The sequence below is a fragment of the Brachycentrus maculatus genome, unplaced genomic scaffold (assembly GCF_059751285.1).
Source record: "Brachycentrus maculatus isolate JH-2025_06_01 unplaced genomic scaffold, ASM5975128v1 h1tg000234l, whole genome shotgun sequence".
Classification (NCBI taxonomy): domain Eukaryota; kingdom Metazoa; phylum Arthropoda; class Insecta; order Trichoptera; family Brachycentridae; genus Brachycentrus; species Brachycentrus maculatus.
In genome coordinates, this window is record NW_028280985.1 from 397,188 (window position 1) to 416,894 (window position 19,707).

Below are 19,707 nucleotides of genomic sequence, written 5' to 3' on the forward strand. Positions count from 1 at the left end.
TCGATTCTTGTTTGAGAATCACTGGTCGTACTGAACGAATTAATTTCGTAATGCGACGTACCGATAAGTGCATAGTATTTTGTTACTTATGCATTCAAATGCATTCATAATTTCTCATTAAAATGTTACGCGTGTTGCGTAAATCAAGGCGCAAGATCATATAAAACATTGTAGGCATCTGAATTTCATAAACTAAAATAAAATCAAAAGTAATTATTTTAGCTATAATATAATAATTTAACATTATATAAATAAAATAAATCATGTTTTAATCCAATTATAACTTGTACACATGTAAACCAAGATTTTTTTAATTGTTTGAATTTATTGATCAAAGATGTATACCATACATATACATACATATATAAAAAATAATTAGTGTTGACAAACTGTAATGTATGCAATTTACCATCGTATTTTAACATATATTATCAATCATAAAATCTTAAATATATATACATACATGCACAAATATTTCCATTCAATGTTTTTTTCAGGTAAAGCTAAGTGGGCTGTGTTTGAATAAAGATAACGAGTAGTGGTAGATGAATTAGGGTCGAACCTAGAAACTAGATTTGAAGGCGGTGACATTAACTACGGAACCACAGCATTTCCGATAATATTATTTTAATTTTACTACCCTTATTTGTATACGAATGTTGACGGATTTCTAAAATATAAAATACCTCCCCACTCAGAATGATCCACATTGCATAATGTTTACAAATGTGTGTACTATACCATATTTGCATCTAGTAGTAGCGCATTCAAAAGTTCTCTCTACTCGTATGATAAGAGTATATATGTTTGTATGCAGTAGTAGACTTTGAATAGAGCTCACCGATGTTCATAGTAGGTAGGTACTTGACCTATATTTCTCTAGCACCCCTCCCCTTGTTTGCTATTCCTCTCGGCAACAAAGCTATTAAAAGTGTCTCGGAGACAACACACACTCACTGCAACAATGTGCAACTTCTGAAACGTTTCAAGATAAGAACAAAGCAGGGATTCCAATCGGAAGTTCCCTATTTGTAATTTAGATAACTTTTTCTATACTTTTGACCATATTTCTATAGAGTTCGACATTTTTTGACACATGAATTCGTATTATACTCTCGGAAAGTAGAAGTGACGAATTTTTTCAAATGAATATTTGTTTTTAACTGAACAGAAACAAAATAAAAGTTATCCACATTAAGAAGATAAAACGTTAATTTCCGTATGAAATCCCACCCGAGGTACATGTCTTCAAACCCTTATTCGCACCCCAATGGCGCATAGGGCACTGCATTACATAAACGCAGTATTCTCTTGATCGTTAACACATGAAAGGTTATTAGCCTTCCGCTTCGTGTATCAGTCCAGTGTTGAATAAATATTAGTGTCAAATATTAGAGACAAATACCACTTGTATTTTATTTAACCCCCCCCCCCTGGAAATCGAACCCGGGACCTCCCGAATTGTAGCCGAGCGTGCTGACCATTATATTACTGAGGTGGAGACATGTACAAGTTGTATCTATTTATTTAAGGAGAATACGATTATGTCCGCAGAAGGCTTTATTTTTTTTATTCAACCTCTATCTGAACTCAGTTAGTGTATGCATGAAGGCAGGGCAAGGTGATCAGTTTTGCGATTCAGGTACCAATCCAGATAAATATTACAGTAAAAATAACTTAGGTTTTTTTTCACCCCCTTGGGAAGCGAACCATCAGCGCCGTAGCTAAACGAACTAAGCATTTCATTACGAAGGTGGATCCTAGTCGAAATATCCGAAATAACCTATTTCATTATAAACTGTTTTGCTCAATACCAGTCTTTTGGTGTGGCGAGGTGTCCAAGGCACCAGGGCGCCAAGTAATGATATACAATTAAAAATATTTTTTTCGACACTATATACAATACATAATTAAATATTTCGTACTAGGGTAAACGGCTCCAAATTTACTCAATTCACTGAAAACTCAAATCCGTTTATCAATTTTTTAACGTATAGTGTTTTAAAATTAGGGGGCATTTATCAATGATATTCATGAAAAAAATCCCCAGCAACCTTAAGGCGGCATAATCGAAAGCCCGCAACTTAATTGTGTCTGTATGGTTAGTGTCACGGACTCTCAAGTCAAAGTTTCTGGGTTCGAACTCAATACATCACAATTTGATACCTATTTTTTAAAATGAGCTGCTTAGGCTCACATAAATAGTATGAAATTTAAGTATTTTTGTAAATAATAAAAAGTATTGCTCTTTATAAAAATTAAAATTTAATTTTTTACTAAGTAAAAAATATATGTTGGTTTTGAAAAGAAAAGAGTTTTTGAAAGGTATACACAGCTGGCCGTATAGTTAATTCTATATATGCGAGTACTCCCTAACATACAAGTAATGACAAATAAGATGAAGATGAAACGCCTTGTCCTACAATACAGCTTCAAATAACGGACAATGCCGAATATACAATGGCTTCATATTGACATGTACTGAATACGAATTACTATTTTCTAAGTTATTTTCATGCGTAACGCATAACTTTGTAGAGACCAACGAAAAATCCTTTACTCTAATAACTAGTTATGTACCTATACACGTACGTGTGTAAATATATTTCATGTTAATTCTCCGTAAATTACGTGTCATTTTGTAATTTAATTTAAGAAGTTCGAGGAAATTCAAGGAAAAGTGCGAGGGCGTTTTGCGGCAAAGCCTTTGTAGAGATTGGAGGTCTATTCGATTGAGTTCATACAACTTCTCTTTATTATATTTAACGTTAAACTTTTGATAGTATTTGTTGTTACGAATAATTTAAAGGTTTGAAAAATATTTCATAAAATAAAATATCTCTTTTTTTACCTACGAGTTATGGCAAACCATATTGTTTTGCATTTTGAGACTATCTTCGCATACTTGGGGATTTTTATTCTCTGGGGATTTCGACAAATAATCTTAGTAGTAAAATACATTTTTGAGGCTGTAACATAATGCCATCATATTTACATTATCGGTAACGTTAGTTTCCGGTTATTCTGCACACCCTGACTCCGACATACATACCATATGTTGTGTGAAAGAGATGTTATGAGAAGGCCTTGCAAATTTTGTTCTAATGGTAATGACGCATGATTATTATTTTTATTACTAAGCAGATGAATATTGAAATATTTTTTTCGCTGTAATGTTTTTAACAATCAATCAGTTCATCGGCAGGTGTATTAAAAAATAAATGTGAACACATCTAATTTAATTTTCATATATATATATACATACAAGGAGATACAAGGAGACTTGTATCCCGGTTCTATCGGTAACTAAACGATGACAGCACAAACATGTAAATATTATTAATATTTTAATGAACACTATGAAATACTTGCATCGTTATTTTGTTTTTATGAAAATAAGATCATTTCCGAACAAAAAATCAAAGCTAAAGTTGTTCTAAAATTGTCGGGCATTTTTTTGTAGAAGTTAGTTAATAGAGCTGAACAGGCGTGAATCGTGTATAACTGTGTTTTCATATTTCAAAAGAAGCCATGTTTTTCAATTTAAGTGTTTATTAATTTAGAACAAGGAATAATATTTTTTTATACTTTCGTTTGTTCAAAATCGGTTTGACATTTGGTTTTGTTATTAGAGAACATAATTAATACTTATTAATCATTAGACCCGAGGAATATGTACATATATACGTTCCTTTTAGATGAAAATACATTCCTGAAAATCCTGAATCCTGAAAATTGCGAAACGATGAAAGATCAAAGACTACAGACAACAAGGTTGCGTTTTTTTAATGATCAGTTTTATTAGAAAAAATCAACAACAAAAAAAACACTCACACACACACACACACACACACACACACACACACACACACACACACACACACACACACACACACACACACACACACACACACACACACACACACACACACACACACAAAGAAACATAAAAAGAAACACATAAGAGCTTTTGAGGTAGTGTTTTACAGCAATGGCGCTATATGTTTTATCCAAAATAATTATTACCATTATAAAAATGTATATTAATGTATGTAATTATAAAAGTAAAATAATAATAACCAGAATAAACAATATTTACACACTCACAACCGTGATTCCATTCTTGTTGCGACGATCAATGCCACGAAAAATATTATATTAAAATAATGCATAAAAATACATCCTTAGTTGGGATTAATCCCAAAATTAAACAAAATATTTTTACAATACAAACAAAAGTAATATTATCAGTAGAAAGAATTCTTGAATATTGGTGATTTTGACTTAATGCAAACAAATTTCCTAACATTTAACTAATAATAAAATACTAATAAATACCAGGTCTATCCAACACTGGTAAGGATAGGTTAGGTTTTTTAAATTTGCTACGCAATATGTTTAGTACTTTTAATGAGTTTTCTTAAATAATAAAACGTATAAATTAAAATATTTTGTTTAAATGTTCCTTTGTCCTGACTCTGTACTTATATTGTCTACGTTTTTATAACTTTATCCAATCAGTATTAGGAAGACCTAGATGTACACGGGTAAACTACGAATTCAATTTTATTTTTGTTAGTTTTTGAAGTTTACGCAGCAGTATTGGGTAATGCTAAGTTAACCCGAATAAACCTAGGTTTACTTTGTATTCTAGCATTACCCGTAACATATATACTATGATTCTTATCATATGGTATATACATATTTATCATCTTAATTTTCTTTTATGATACGCATGTATTCCTCTGGGTACATGCTACATATTACATATTGCGGATTCTAGAGCGGCAAGTACATATGTGTTTATAAATCTGATTAAGGCAAGTGAAAGTGATACTGACTTACTTTGATGTGTTCAGCTGTCGTCGGTCTGACGATACTATTGTACTTCTTGTAACAAACGCCTCGTAACAGAGGTATACAATTATGGCGTTCTTTCAAAATAGGCGTTTTTAGGAATACATGGACATTATCACTGACCGTTTAAAAAAATGGTTTCTTCTTCCTCAAACTCTCATCCGCACCCGATGGTGTATCATATAGAAGCAGCGATATCTTAATCTTTAACACATGAAGGAATGATGAACAGCCCTCCGCTTCAGTGAAAAAATCAATTTTATTATATAATATGTGTATATATATATAATGATGAACATTGTACCATGTTCAATTAATTTATTTTTAATATATGTTAATCGTTAACATGTCCATAATATTAATTAAACCATTTAAATTCTGAGGTTAATAGGATAATGCTTTTATGCAATACTATTGTATAAAAAATGTATTTTGTAATATTATATACGATTGACATAATGTTTTTTTGACACTTACATTTCGATGCTGCAAAGCAAAAATGTATGAAGTGGCACTTATCCAAAGTGAATAATTTGTACAAAGGTTTAAAAAATTATATTTGCCAATGCGCTTTGCTTCAAGAGATTGTGATAAATTGTAACGCTTTCTTAAAAAAAAATCTACTATATTTAATTAAAGTTTTTTTATACATTCCGCACGTTTGACAATAGATTTCAAGAAATAATGGTGTTTACTAAAGTAAAACTTGAATTTAAAAATCTACTGTTGTAGACTGGGCATAGTTTTCATTTATTTTCCTATATATATGTATATATATATATATATATATATACATATATATATATATATATATATATATATATATATATATATATATATATATATATATATATATATATATATGTATATATATATACATATATATAGATATATATATATATATATATATATATATATATATATATATATATATATATATATATATATATATATATATATATATATATATATATATATATATATATATATATATATATATATATATATATATATTCGTTGGGAGTTATATTCGTTGTGTATGGTTTATTCTTTTATAGTAAGATGTGCATCTCTGCTAAATAATATACAAATTTCATAAAAATAAACTGCACAACTAATTATTTTCAGAATTTGGACTTAAATCTTATGCTTATGCTAAAATCCTTATGTTTCTACTAATTTACACGAGGTGGAAAAAAAGTATTAGTGTTGCACAATATTTTTTTCGTATTGAAAATTGTATCAAAGTAGGTACTAAAATTAGTACCTACCTACCTACAAAAAACATCTCAAAAACCTTATAAGACGCACAGTGGGGTTTACGCAACACCTGACATTCGAATTTCGTATCGGTGCCGCATTCAGTTGTTTTCCAACTCCATTTGTGAGCAGTTGCCACTCGTATTTCGTTCCGTGCGGTTCGTTTTTGGCGGGACCGCCATATTTTACGAATAGTTGACTCCGATTTGTGTTGATCGCCATCTTCCTTTCCTTTCTACGGTACTTTCATTCTTCCCAAAGTACACCTCGAATAATCCGCCGTTCGATCTCGAAAGTTAGACGGCGCTGAAACACGTGAAAAGTGAAATCTTTCCCAAAAGAAATTTGTGTACTTTGTGAAATTTCAACCGATTTTTATTATTTAGGTAAGTGCCTACCTAGTTTTAATTTTATTTGTATATAGTTTACTTATCCAATAAATAATTACGATTACAAGTTTTTGACCGCATATATGTCTTTTTCACACCGCATTCTGTAAAATATTGATTTTAATTTGATAATTTCTTAATTAACGATTATTTTTAAACGCAATAGCTTTTGATATGGTTCATTTTCATTGTAATTATTTGCATGTAAATAAACGAAAAATAACAAAGTTCAAGAAAAAAAAAACAAAAAAATTATTTCTTTCTATATTTTTAATCATAGTTTTATTCTATGCAGTTTTTTCAAGAAATATGTACATATACTTACAATAAAATTCAAGTAAATACAAGGCTACCCATGCAGTTAAAGTAAAACAAACTGTTTTTTTTACATTTTGACATCTCAGCATAGACGAAGAAGAAGTCTGAATATCTACAAGGCTTAATACCTGTCATAAGCTGGTTAAGTGATCAGGTACCCATGTAGTTAAAGTAAAACAAACCATTATTTTTTATTTTTACATCTGAACATAGATGAAGAACAATATGAAATTCTGGGTATTTACAGGGCTTATGATCTGTCATAGGTTGGTTTTGATACTTACATTTCGATACTACTAAGTAAAAATATATTAAGTGGTACTTATTCAAAATAAATAATATGTTCCGGATATTTTTTATTCTTATTTTATGTTAATACACTGATCCTTTTACACACGTGCAACATTCGCCATTTTAACCATGATTGACAACCACACTACTCCATTTTTTTTCCTTCCAAGTAGGGTAGTTAATTTTTAATTTTCAGTTAATTAAAAAACAACAATTTTAAATGCAAATATAAATCTCATTTAATTATAGTTTTTTTTACCCTTTCCAGGACATTCATTTGACTATTAATGACATTGTTTTTTTGGGATTTGAGGTTATTTGTTATGTTAAAAATAGGTACTTAATAATTGGATAAAATTGTTTTTAAAGAGTGGTAACATTGGTATATCCAATAAATTAATAGTACTGGAAAATATAAAATATATAAGGTTTAATATCAGGTTTTATACGTTTTAATATGGAATTTGTCTAAAACTATTCAGTTTTTAAAAAAAATAATTCATAGGGTAACAACTCGTTTCTAGGATATAGTTGTTACAACTTTTTTCTTAAATTTACTAAAAAGATATGTTTTTCTAGTTATGCTTAGATATTTCCATGTTCACAATATACCAAATAACCTGATTTGAAAAGCAAAAAAAGGTTTAGGGAGGTATCTATTTTTTTGCGAATTTAACCCTCAATAAACACAAAATAATCTTTATGGTGTTTCAATGAGATTTAGTTTGCATATTTCTTTCCTAGTCGACATTTTTATTATTTTATAAATTATGATTGAGGTTCCTAAATAAAAAAAAATATGTTTTAATTTTATTCAATTATCGAATGCTAGATTTATAAACATGAAACGTTTTTAATTTACGTTAGTTAATTTCAGAAATACTTTACATTTTGGTGGCTACATATTATTTTCTTTTCTTTTAACCTTTATCCGCACCCAATGGTGCATAGGGCACTGCATTATATAAATGCAATGTTATTTTGATCGTCAACACATGGAACGGTGATCAGCCCTTCGCTTCAGGTACAAGTCCAGAGTAAAATTAAATAAATATTAGAAGAATCGAATCCGAGACCTCCAGTACGGTAGCCGAGCGACCTGACAATTACACTACGGAGGCGGAAATATTATATAGAAACATTTTCAGCAGTTTATGAGATAGTAAAAAACCATTTAAACAAATTTTACTTTTATCGACATAAGATCAATAAAAAGGAAGCCATGCAGGAGACATAAAAATATTTTTAGACCTTATTAAATGCAAAAAATCTATACATTTATTGCAAAAGCAACTAATTGATTTGTCATCGTAATAATAAAATATAACGTTTTATGTAGCTGTAATCATATATTAGCATTAATCAATAATGATTTTGTTAGACTATTCATAAAAACAGAATTAAATCGAAAATATTAAAATATTTATAAATATCACATTTCCCTTATAGTTTTCGTCAGATACGTTAAATCAATAGGAGGTGGTTTTACTAGTTTACTGGTTTCACATACATAAGATTATTTATTTTAATACTGCCCACAAACTGGTTATATGACCCCATAAATTTGAGTGTGAAATTATTTTTATTCACGATCTTTATAGAAAAACGACTCCTCATTCTTTAAGCCGTAAATTAAATACCTAATTAGCATTCTTTTTATATCAACTAATTTTCTATACAGTTTTTTTTATCTTGGCGTAAATGTGTTTATTTTAGTAAATAAAACAATCAAATCAAACCCTTATCCACACCCCAATAGTGCATAGGGCACTGCATCATATAAACGCAGTGTTATCTTGATCGTTAACACATGAAGAAAAGGTGATCAGCCCTCCGCTTCAGGGATCAGTCCAGGGTAATATTGAATAAATATTAGAGTGAAAAAATCACTAGTTTTTATTTGACCCCCTCCCTGTGGGAATCGAACCCGGGACCTCCAGAACGGCAGCCGAGTGTGCTGACGCCTCCGTAAATAAAACAATAAATGTAGTAAACTTTTCCTTTGTAACCCTTTTTTACTCTAGTATTTCTATTTACTAATGTAGTTGGTTTACTCTCATGTAAACCGTATATCGCTCACTCATTTCAAGAACGTCATAAATCAAAAAACTTGATTTTTCGGGAGAGCGTTTAAAGTTTAAAAATATAAGACAATGTATTGAAAATAAATATCAATCCACTTGTTGAACTTTTTATTGTGCAACAGATCTTTTTAGGTAAAACGTGATGGTTTTTTCTCCATTTGAAAAATATTTAGTATATTTAAAAAAAATATTAAACAATATCTTTTCTTCAAAATGCAAATACAACACTTTCTGCCCTGTAGCAGGTAAATATTAAGTTAGACATATGCCTTTTTTGCTGGGATATAGTACATTTTCTGGCATTCCGAAAACATGCACAACTGAAAATTGTCGATTTTTGATTTATGACGTTCTTCTTGAAAGTAGTGAGCGATATATAAAATTAAAAATATATCCGTATATTGAAATCGCAATGGTTATAAAAAATATTTTAAAATAATTTATTAGCGAGTTAATACCGATAAATTTAATAAATTGAGTAATTTCATGAGGAAATGTGAAAAATTATAAAATATTTTTATTCCCTACTTTATTTAGTTAAAAATATTAACATAGTAAAATATGAAGAGAGTTTCATGTAAGGAGTGATATAAAATTAATATAATATAAAACACAAAAGTTTGCATATTTATGCACTTTATCAATATTTTGACATTTTATACTCTTTCTAGAAGTTTTGATATTATCTCCGTGCGCTTACTGTATTTATGAACTATGAATAAATTAATTTAAATACTTTTGTGGTTTATGCAATATTTAACAACTGTAGTTATTATAAACATATTGCATCGTTAAACACATAAATTAAAATCAATGTAAAAATATAAATTTTTATTTATTTAGTATCATTATCAAATGATGGATAAATAACGGAGTTGTGAAATGATTTGGTATCTACAAACCAATTAGAAATATAATTAAAAAGGCGTCCGCCTCCGTAGTGTAATGGTCAGTACGCTCGGCTACCGTTCTGGAGGTCCCGGGTTCGATTCCCAAGGGGGGTAAAATAAATAAAAATAATTTTTTTACAGTAATATTTATTCAATATTACCATGGACTGGTACCTGAAGCGGAGGGCTGATCACCTTTCCTTCATGTGTAAAACGATCATGATAACACTGCGTTTATAATACACAGTGCCCTATGGACCATTGGGGTGCGGATAAGGGTTTTAATAATAATAATAATTAATAATATATAAATATATATAAACATACAATTTTATAGATTAAATACAATTAATAATATTTTTTTTAATAAACATGTGTTTCTTTATATCGTTAAATACATAAAATGTCGTGTTTATAAAAATATAGTTTTTTCGTGCGAATATTTTTTTGATGTGTTTGTTTTCTTTTAAGTTTAGTCTAGGAATGTTGATGAGAATATTTCGGACAATTATAAAAACAATTTATTTTGATTATTCTTGATTCCGTGAACACTATCATAAAAAATATCAAATAAATAAATATACGTAAAAAATGGGTACATGATGACACCATTTTTTGTCACAAACTATTATATACCTTTAGTAAATACTAGATAATCGTTGCTGGATCCCAGACTACGAAATTAAATACACTACTTTGCAACATTTTTAGTGTGTCCAAATACTTGTTCGCAAATCTGGATCATCTCCAATTAAGAGTTATTTTTATATTATTATTTTTTTGACATCTGAGATGTAGATAATAGAATATGGAAGTCTGGGCATTTACGGATCTTACGACAACACACTAATTATATACACTTCTTTTACGAACACTTTTCGCTGTGGCGGTGTTGCTCGTCACATTTCATGCTCACTTGGAGCGTAAAAGGCGAATCGCCATTTTGGTAATGTCATTCATTTTGCTACTCGCATACGTGCGTTTATGCCTTAATAATTCTAAAATAATAGATATAAATATTGTTTTATAATACACAAGCGTATACGTTGCTTTAATATATCATAACAGTTGTGCTTGCGTTGCGCAACTGTCATGCAATGCCTACTCATATCCTAACAGAACGAGTCTGAAACTTTCTTAACTTCAAACGACTGCTACAATATTATACTTCTTAACGGAAATACTCTATAATATAATCTAATAATACCTATCGCATTTATACATTACTATGATTATAATTTGATTACTTCACGAGTTATGTCACTCTGTTTTTTGTGTCCTCTTTTTCGTTGCAATAGTAATTTTTTTACCCTTTTGATATAAAAAATCTTCACAAATACCAATGAAATTTCTTGTATTTATTTGCAATCGGCGGGAATCAAACCGGCGACACCAGTTTTGCAGTCAGGCGCCTACTCAACTACTCCATGGCATCTGTTATTTTTTCGATATCTGCTCGAGAGCGGATTTACATTTTTTGTTTAAGGCCCAGTATTCGTTAATCGCAACTTAATTTTCTCTAAATCCAGGTAACATTTTAAGTAATTGATTTATTTCTTAAAATGCCGTTTTTGCATTGAAAAAGATAAGTTTTTCTTTGAAATAATTGTATGGTTCTGAGAAGAAAAGAGCTATTGAAAGGTTAGGAGTTAAAAAATTCTATATAAGTACATATACTTATTCTAAAAACCAAAAAATATCCAAAATGCATTATTTAAAAAAATGGGAGAAGAAAGACACTTACCTCAACGGCGGTCGGCCGGTGGTTTAATTCTGTGTTGCGTTGTATACCCTTAAAGTTACTATAATTTCATGTAATTCATGAGTGGAAATTCTAGGCAAAAACACTCGCTTTCCATCTGAATAAAAGTAAAAGACATTGTTAAAGCATCACATTTAAATGAAAACTTCAGAACAAAAACAGCCAATGTTCATTTGATAATTTTGGGACAAAAAACACCAAATGTATAATTTAATATTTCTTCATTATTGGATTCCTTGTCCATGATTAACATTAAAATACTCGTAAGGTGTGAAAATAAGCTGCGTTAAAAAATATCATATTTTAAAGATGTTTATTTTTTATTGTCTCCGTCAAAAAACAGGTTTATGACACGTATGGCAGTTGTCCAAACTCTTCATATTTTCATCAAAAAAATCTAAAGACCAGAATTTTATTACACGCTTACAAAATCATTTGATTAGATGTTTTGAGAAAGCTTCTGGTCAAACGCAGATGTCTGAATAGAGAAGTGACGTAAACATTTCATTTCAACAAATAAAATATAAAAATACATGCGAAATTTACATCATACGCCAAATAACAAAAATGCACAAAGAAAAATGCAAATGAAGCTTTTGACGCAATGTTTCGGGGTTTTTTTATGTTTGGGACGTGATAGGAAGCTAATAGGTTTTAACCTACGCAAGTAGCTACTTTAAGAGTATATAGGTAATATACAGGGCTTTTTTTTTCATTTACCGCGGTGGAACGGCGTTCCGGAATATTTTTAAACGGATTTTTTTGTTTTTTGATTTTCAAAATCAATTAGAAGAAACAATTTTTGCGCTTACATAATCACAATCTTTTTGTATATAATTCGTCAAAATGATAGGAAAATTTGCTTTAATCTCTATTTAAATGATATTTGAATATATATTGTTTTTAGTAAAAAGCTTAACATGAAGTGAGTTCCGGGACCTTTTTTTACCGGGGTAAAATAAATATAAGTGATTTTTCGACTGTAATATTTATTCAATATTACCCTGGACTAGTACCTGAAGCGGAGGGCTGATCACCTTTCCTTCATGTGTAAACGATCAAGATAATACTGCGTTTATATGACGCAGTGCCCTATGCACCATTGGGGTGCGGATAAGGGTTTTATTATATATGTATATATGTATATATATATATATATATATATATATATATATATATATATATATATATATATATATATATATATATATATATATATATATATATATATATATATATATATATATATATATATATATACCCCTTAGCTAGTAGTAGTAACTTGTGAATGTAATGTATGCGCGATACTGTAGGTTTGTTTTGTCTGACCTTTCATGTTTCCCTTTTTTAATTAAAGTTAGCTCAAATTAGTCGGGATACAATATCTGCTTGTCATCTCATGTGAGAAGCAACAACATGTCGATAGAGATAAGATAATAAAGCTTTTGATAATAACGAAATGATTCATCGTATTCGGCGCGATAAAATGGTATTAATTCGACGCTACCAACCACCCACTGGCTGCCATTGGCCGCCATGTTTGATCGAGTGAAAACTTTCTCCCGGTCATTTCGGAGCGAACAAAGAAATTATTGCTTTAACTGTGGTTAACTGATAACTACGGTTTATAATTTACAATTCAGGTAACGTTATCCGAGAAATTAAATATGTTCAAACTGAGCAGATTTAACGCTTTAATTTAACTGCGACCCATTTGTTTGAGATGATAAATTGTAAACTGGCTATGAAATCTGTTGATTTTTAATGCGATTTTTAGGTTTGTATAAACGGCATATTTGCCAGACGGTTTCTTTCAGTATTTTGTGGAAATATATTTTTTATGTAGGTTCCTTCCTGCATACTGATAATTATTTTTTAATAATTATTTTTTGGACATTATATAAAGAATACAAAACCAGATTTTCGACTCTTATCTGTATCACTTCAGCACTTTGTAATGTCCCATAATTACCGTATGAGGCTTTTTTTATACTCCGTATCTCCGGCCGATGCCATACATAACCATACATGAAAAAATTCGTAATGAAATTTATCAAAAGTATTTGTCCTTTCTTTATTTCCTACGTTAATTATACCTTCCATTTTCCTTTTTTCCAAATCCCATTTTCCCAATTCCATTTTATTTTAATTTTAATGCGGTTTAGGAAAAATCCTCATCCTCACAAAATAATGATTAAAATTATTCAATATGGGCCTGAAACACGGTATGAAAAATGTTTCTTTATTTTATTCGACAGTCACCCAGTGAAAGAATGTTTCTGCAAGTGTGAAGTCTTATTTTTATTTACAAAGAATATAATTTAAAAAAATCAATTAATAACAAAAATAATAGAACTTTGAACCGAAAAAATATAAGTAATTTAAAACAGTAGAACGTCAATTTTTACTTTTCATGATAATACCTTTTGCACATTTTTATAGATCCAATATAATAATTATATATCATTCGTAAGAAAGATCTATGAAAATACGACGTTTCGATCTCCTTCGCATTGTTAAGAAAAACATCAACGCGCGGGTAAGGAAGATTATTTAGTTTCTCAAACATAATTTATTTTTATAAAATGATATCAATAAAAAGTGTGTTATTTAAAACGCTTAGCTCTCTTCTGTGGACTCAAAATGGATGCATTGTAAATAAATTCTCCGGACAGTCATTTTCCTCGTCAAAATATGCTACCTTTTTTCTTCATAAACATTTATATCAATCTTATAAAAACATTATTTACTGCTTTCAGCGCTCTATTGGTTTTTTTCTTCCTGGAATAATTATCTGAATCTTTTTTTCTCGCGTGTATTATAAAAACACTCATGTATCAAATGTCTATAACAAAAAAAACCTTGCCCGTACACATATGTAAGTGCACACAAGAAGTGTTGTAACACAGAACGGTACCGGCACTTTCTTGAGTATTATACAACGATGGCTTTCCAATGCCGAAATATTATTACAATACTGTGGGCCCAACATCCAAATACCTTCCATAATCCGAAGCCTATTGAGGAGCTCACGATTGTTGATTACAGTGTGCATTGCTCAATAGCAACACACATGTTAAATGCATCCATGCTTTGAACCTAGTCATGTTAAACTGCATGCTAATTTTGAATATCATTTAACACGCTTGTTCAATACTTAAATCCCTTATTTGTGCATACAACCTCTTCCAAACATTTCGTTGTATGATCCCAAATTATTTGAAGCTGTTTTTTCTTCTTGTTGAGAAAATATTTTTTATGTTCCTATAGGTTTTCACTTCAAATTGGACATTTTACAAACCAAATTGGTCGTCTTACAAATAAAATTTTAGTTTTATAAAACAATTCGGACGTTTTATTGTATTTTATAAAAACGTTAGAATTTTTCAAATATATTCATATTAGAACTACATACTCGTACTCGTATACCGTCAGTGTAAATATCGTTTATTCAGTAGACTAGCAAGTGCGTTAGTCGTCAAGTTGGCAAGCCCGCGTGGCGCGCGATGAGTACTCAATTTTTAAGACTAAGATTTTCAATGCTACTTTGAATCATGCGTACTACTTGAATTTTTTTTTTTAAATTCTAACTTTTTTTATAAAATACAATATAACGTCCAATTTGATTTATGAACCTCCAATTCGGTTTGTTAAACGTCCAATTTGAAGTTCATGGCAACATCTATGGTTGATTTGAGAAAGCTTCTATCTTACATTGTTTTGCCGCACATTTGTCTGGAAGATCCCAAATGATATTTCTCACACATTGATATTTCTACATTAATGTTCGATTATGAACGTCGACAATGAAAGTACAATTTGTACATAATGATGTAGTGGAAGAAAGTCACTTGTAATGATGAAACTACCTTTAAGAATAATGTACATACTCGGATACACCGTCTACACTTACTTGAAATGGTGACTTGGTATTATAATTTTCTCATTATTTTGTCTATCTCCTATCTAGACCACCTCGAGACATCAGTTTTCCCTTCAAATCAGACTTTTACTCGCTTTCACTAATGTTAATTAATTGTCATTAATTTTAACAGTACTTTTTGGACGCCTATTCAAAATATTGCGATGCTTTCCGAAAGAAGAAACCGTGAACGATGTTACTATTTTTTTTAAATACTGTGAAATTTGAAAATATGTATGGCTGAATGAAGATTTTAGATTTCAACATTTGAATCCATGCATATATTTCTTTACATGAAATTCAACTCGGAACATCTATCTTTTTATATGAAAAAAACATGGATATCCAAGTATCGTATCCCAAGGCTTACGACCTGGTATTTGGCTGGATTTTTATTGATGGCAAACTTATTGAATTGAACCCACAAGTGAAAAGAACCAAGACCAATGCATACATATAGACAAGTTCAAAAAATTAATGCAATGTGGATGTTCGATAATAGGCAGATAGGTGGAATGGTTAACGTAACAAAAGTGTATAAAGTGATCACTTACCAGGTCGTAAGCCCTGCGATGCGACTCTTATCTTCTTTCATATAAAAACGAAAGATATTTTATCTGAAGTTGAAACGCCTTTAATATTAATATAGGGTGAATAATATCAGTATAAGATTGAACAATAATCAATTATTAAAAAATGACATATCCATGTATCCACAATGATTTGTCCGCCTCCGTAGTGTAATGGCCAGCATACTCGTCTGCCGTTCTAAAGGTTCCGGGTTCAACTCCCAGAGGGGGGATCAAATAAATATAAGTGATTTTTTTTCACTCTAATATTTATTCAATATTTCCCTGGACTGGTACCTGAAGCGGAGGGCTGATGTGTTAACGATCAATAAAACACTGTGTTTATATGATGCAGTGCCCTATGCACCATTGGGGTGCGGATAAGGGTTTAAAGAATGTATCCACCTATTATACATACATGTACGTTATTTAAGCTTGTGTGAGTACGGATAAACACCCCCAAATGTCTCTTTTCACCTATTTCTCCATTTTTTCCCCATAAAGCAGTAATATTCTTCATTTTGAATTCCTTCACTTATGCAATAAGTAGTCTATTAAATATTATATATTCCACTCCTATAACAAAGCATTTACAGAGCAGGACTGATCCTTGTCTTGTCTTCATACAATCTTGCCATACAATCTAGCCTTGTCTTCACACAATCAATAACAAGTGAAACCTCGTAGATCTGATACAGTAATACGGTGATACCATTAAGCGCGGATAAGGGTAAAAAGAAAAAGTAGAAATTTGAATATGCACTTTTTCCTATTCGCAATTTTGCTCAGCGGATTTTTCCCAATGCGATACTTGTAGTGTACGCTTGTACTGTGACTTAAGCATATATTTTACGTAAAAAAATCTACTTTCATATTTTTACAAGCCCATAATATGTATATCATCGTATGACTGAACCATCTGTGACTTCACATAAGTTAGCGCATTAATTTTCTAATGCATGATTTTATGGGCTGGAATCGTTTTAGAAACTGATCATTTCTTTATTTAACTTCTTGAACATAATATCGCTCACTCCTTTCAACAGCGTCATATATAAAAAAACTTGATTTTTCAGGAGATCGTTTTTAAAGTTAAAAAATATAATTAAATGTATTAAAAATAAATATCAAGCCACTTATTGAACTTTTTACTGTGCAACAGCTCTTTTTAGGTAAAACCTGAATGTTGTTTCTTCATTTGAAAAATATTTAGTATATTAAAAAATTTAATTAAACAATACCTTTTCTTCAAAATGCAAAAACAACACTTTCTGTGCTGTAGCGGGTAAATATTAAGTTGAAAATATGCCACTTTTGCTGGGATGTAGTACATTTTCTGGGCATTCCGAAAACACGCACAACTGAAAATTATCGATTTTGAAATATGACGTTGTTGAAAGGAATGACCGATAAATTTATTTATTTATTTTTATTTCATCATACACCTATTGTGAACTACAATAATGTGCTCTCAGTGGGTTTTCCCGTGCCGACAGAACATTTTACAATGTTTATTTTTAATTCTTTATCAAAGACATTTTTTTAGGACATGCAATCAAATATGACATGGCCGAATGATGCGATCTGTTTCAGATCTACCTACTTCCATCATCATTTTACGTAAAAATCTTTTAAACTAAGTCCTTTTTAAATTGACCATAGATAATAAAAACAGCTTGTACAACTTTATTGCATAATAATAAAAGTTCTTTTGAACAAAATAGGTATGTATGACAAATAAGACACATCACAAATAAGATATCACACCAATCCATTCCTCTATCTTATCCACTACTAAAGAGAGATCGTAAAATGATCTTCTTCTTCCACCCCTTATCCGCACCCAATGGTGCACAGGGCACTGCATCGTATAGAAGCAGTGTTATCTTGATCGTTAAATACGCGAAGGAAAGGTGAAGCCTTCCGCTTCACGTTCCAGGTTATGTTGACTGAAAAATCACTAATATTTTTTTGACCCTCGTGGGAATGGAATCGGAGACCTCCAACACGCTAACTAATAGTAGTTAGCGTGTTGGAGTATAGACTATGGAGGCGGACATAACTACCGTACCATATCTGTAACTACATTTTGAATGGATAATTCCAATTGAGTCATATTTTTTTTTGTGGGTGTATGAAATTGAATTGTTAAATGAAGGTGTTTTTTTATACATACTTTTGAAGGGTACGAGGAAAACCACAGCCAAATGAATTCGACCGCCTGTCCTCATGACAAAATCAAGGCACACGCACCGCGGTCAAACGGCATACCGGATCCTCTCATTAGAATTTCAAGCGGTTACGTCATGAGACGACCGTCATATGTGTCGGACGATATTCATATTGAAATTTGATTTCTTCTTACATAACCCAACACTGCCAAACCACTACTCGACGCACGCTCTTCTGTCTCGCCGTACGTACAATACGAGTCAATTCAATTACAGTAAAACCTCGATGTAACGGACCTCTATTTGACGAAACGGATAACTTCGGGTATAACGGACGAAAAATCTGGTCGAATTAAGAAAATATATTAAACGTCCTGTTAATACTATACATGCTTAAATTGAAGTGTCGAATGTACATAATTTTATTCTACTACTTCTGACCCTTATCCGCACCCAATAGTGCATAGGGCACTGCGTTGTATAAAACAGTGTTAGTGTTAGTCTTGGATATAATTGGTGAATGTTGCACGTGTGTAAAGTGATCAATTAATCAGCTTATGACAGCCCTGTAAATGCCCAGATTTCCATAATCTTCTTCATCTATGTTGAGATGTCAAAAAATAAACAAGAGTTAAGTTTTTTAAAGGTTAATCCACTATTTATAAAGTCATTGAAAATAGAAACTAAATATAAAAGGCTTTTCATAAATGGATAATGGAAGTGGGCAGATCCGAAATAGATTGCGTCATTCGGCCATAGCGTATTTGGTCACATAATAATTTTCCATTCATTATAATTTTATAAATTGTGCCCCCGGCACGGAAAAACTCAGTGATGGTATATTTCCGTAATCTGTTATTATGGATATGATGAAATAAATAATTGCGGAAAACTTTGTTCTAACTGCAGGAAAGCCTTCAAAAGTAGAAGAAGCTTTGCGGGTTATTCAGTTATTTATTTGCAGGTATACACCTAACATTAAGATTTCATTTTCTTTCCCATACGAATGTAATATGTATCTTTCATCCTAAGTCTCACCCCTTATATCATTTGTATCCTTTAAAATATAGTCAGCTAGAATATTCATAAACTTGAGAGCATGATTACCACTACTACTACTATTGACTCTCGGCACCCAATGGTGCATAGGGCACTGCGTCATAAAAACAGTGTTAGTGTTAGTCTTGATAGTTA

The 19,707-nt window shown here is 30.8% G+C and overlaps 1 protein-coding gene across 2 annotated transcripts in view; it reads left to right on the forward strand.

Moving 5' to 3' along the window:
- The first annotated feature begins 6,220 nt into the window (after positions 1–6,220).
- Positions 6,221–19,707, forward strand: part of LOC148306649 (clavesin-1-like) — a 39,823-nt gene continuing 26,336 nt past the window's right edge. Inside the window, exon 1 of one of the 2 annotated variants that reach the window (XM_088264622.1) lies at positions 6,221–6,503. The gene's annotated coding sequence lies outside the window, so the exon portion shown is untranslated. Of the gene's footprint in view, positions 6,504–18,728; positions 18,759–19,707 lie in introns of those variants that run through there. The other variant, XM_088264624.1, reaches the window with a different exon arrangement.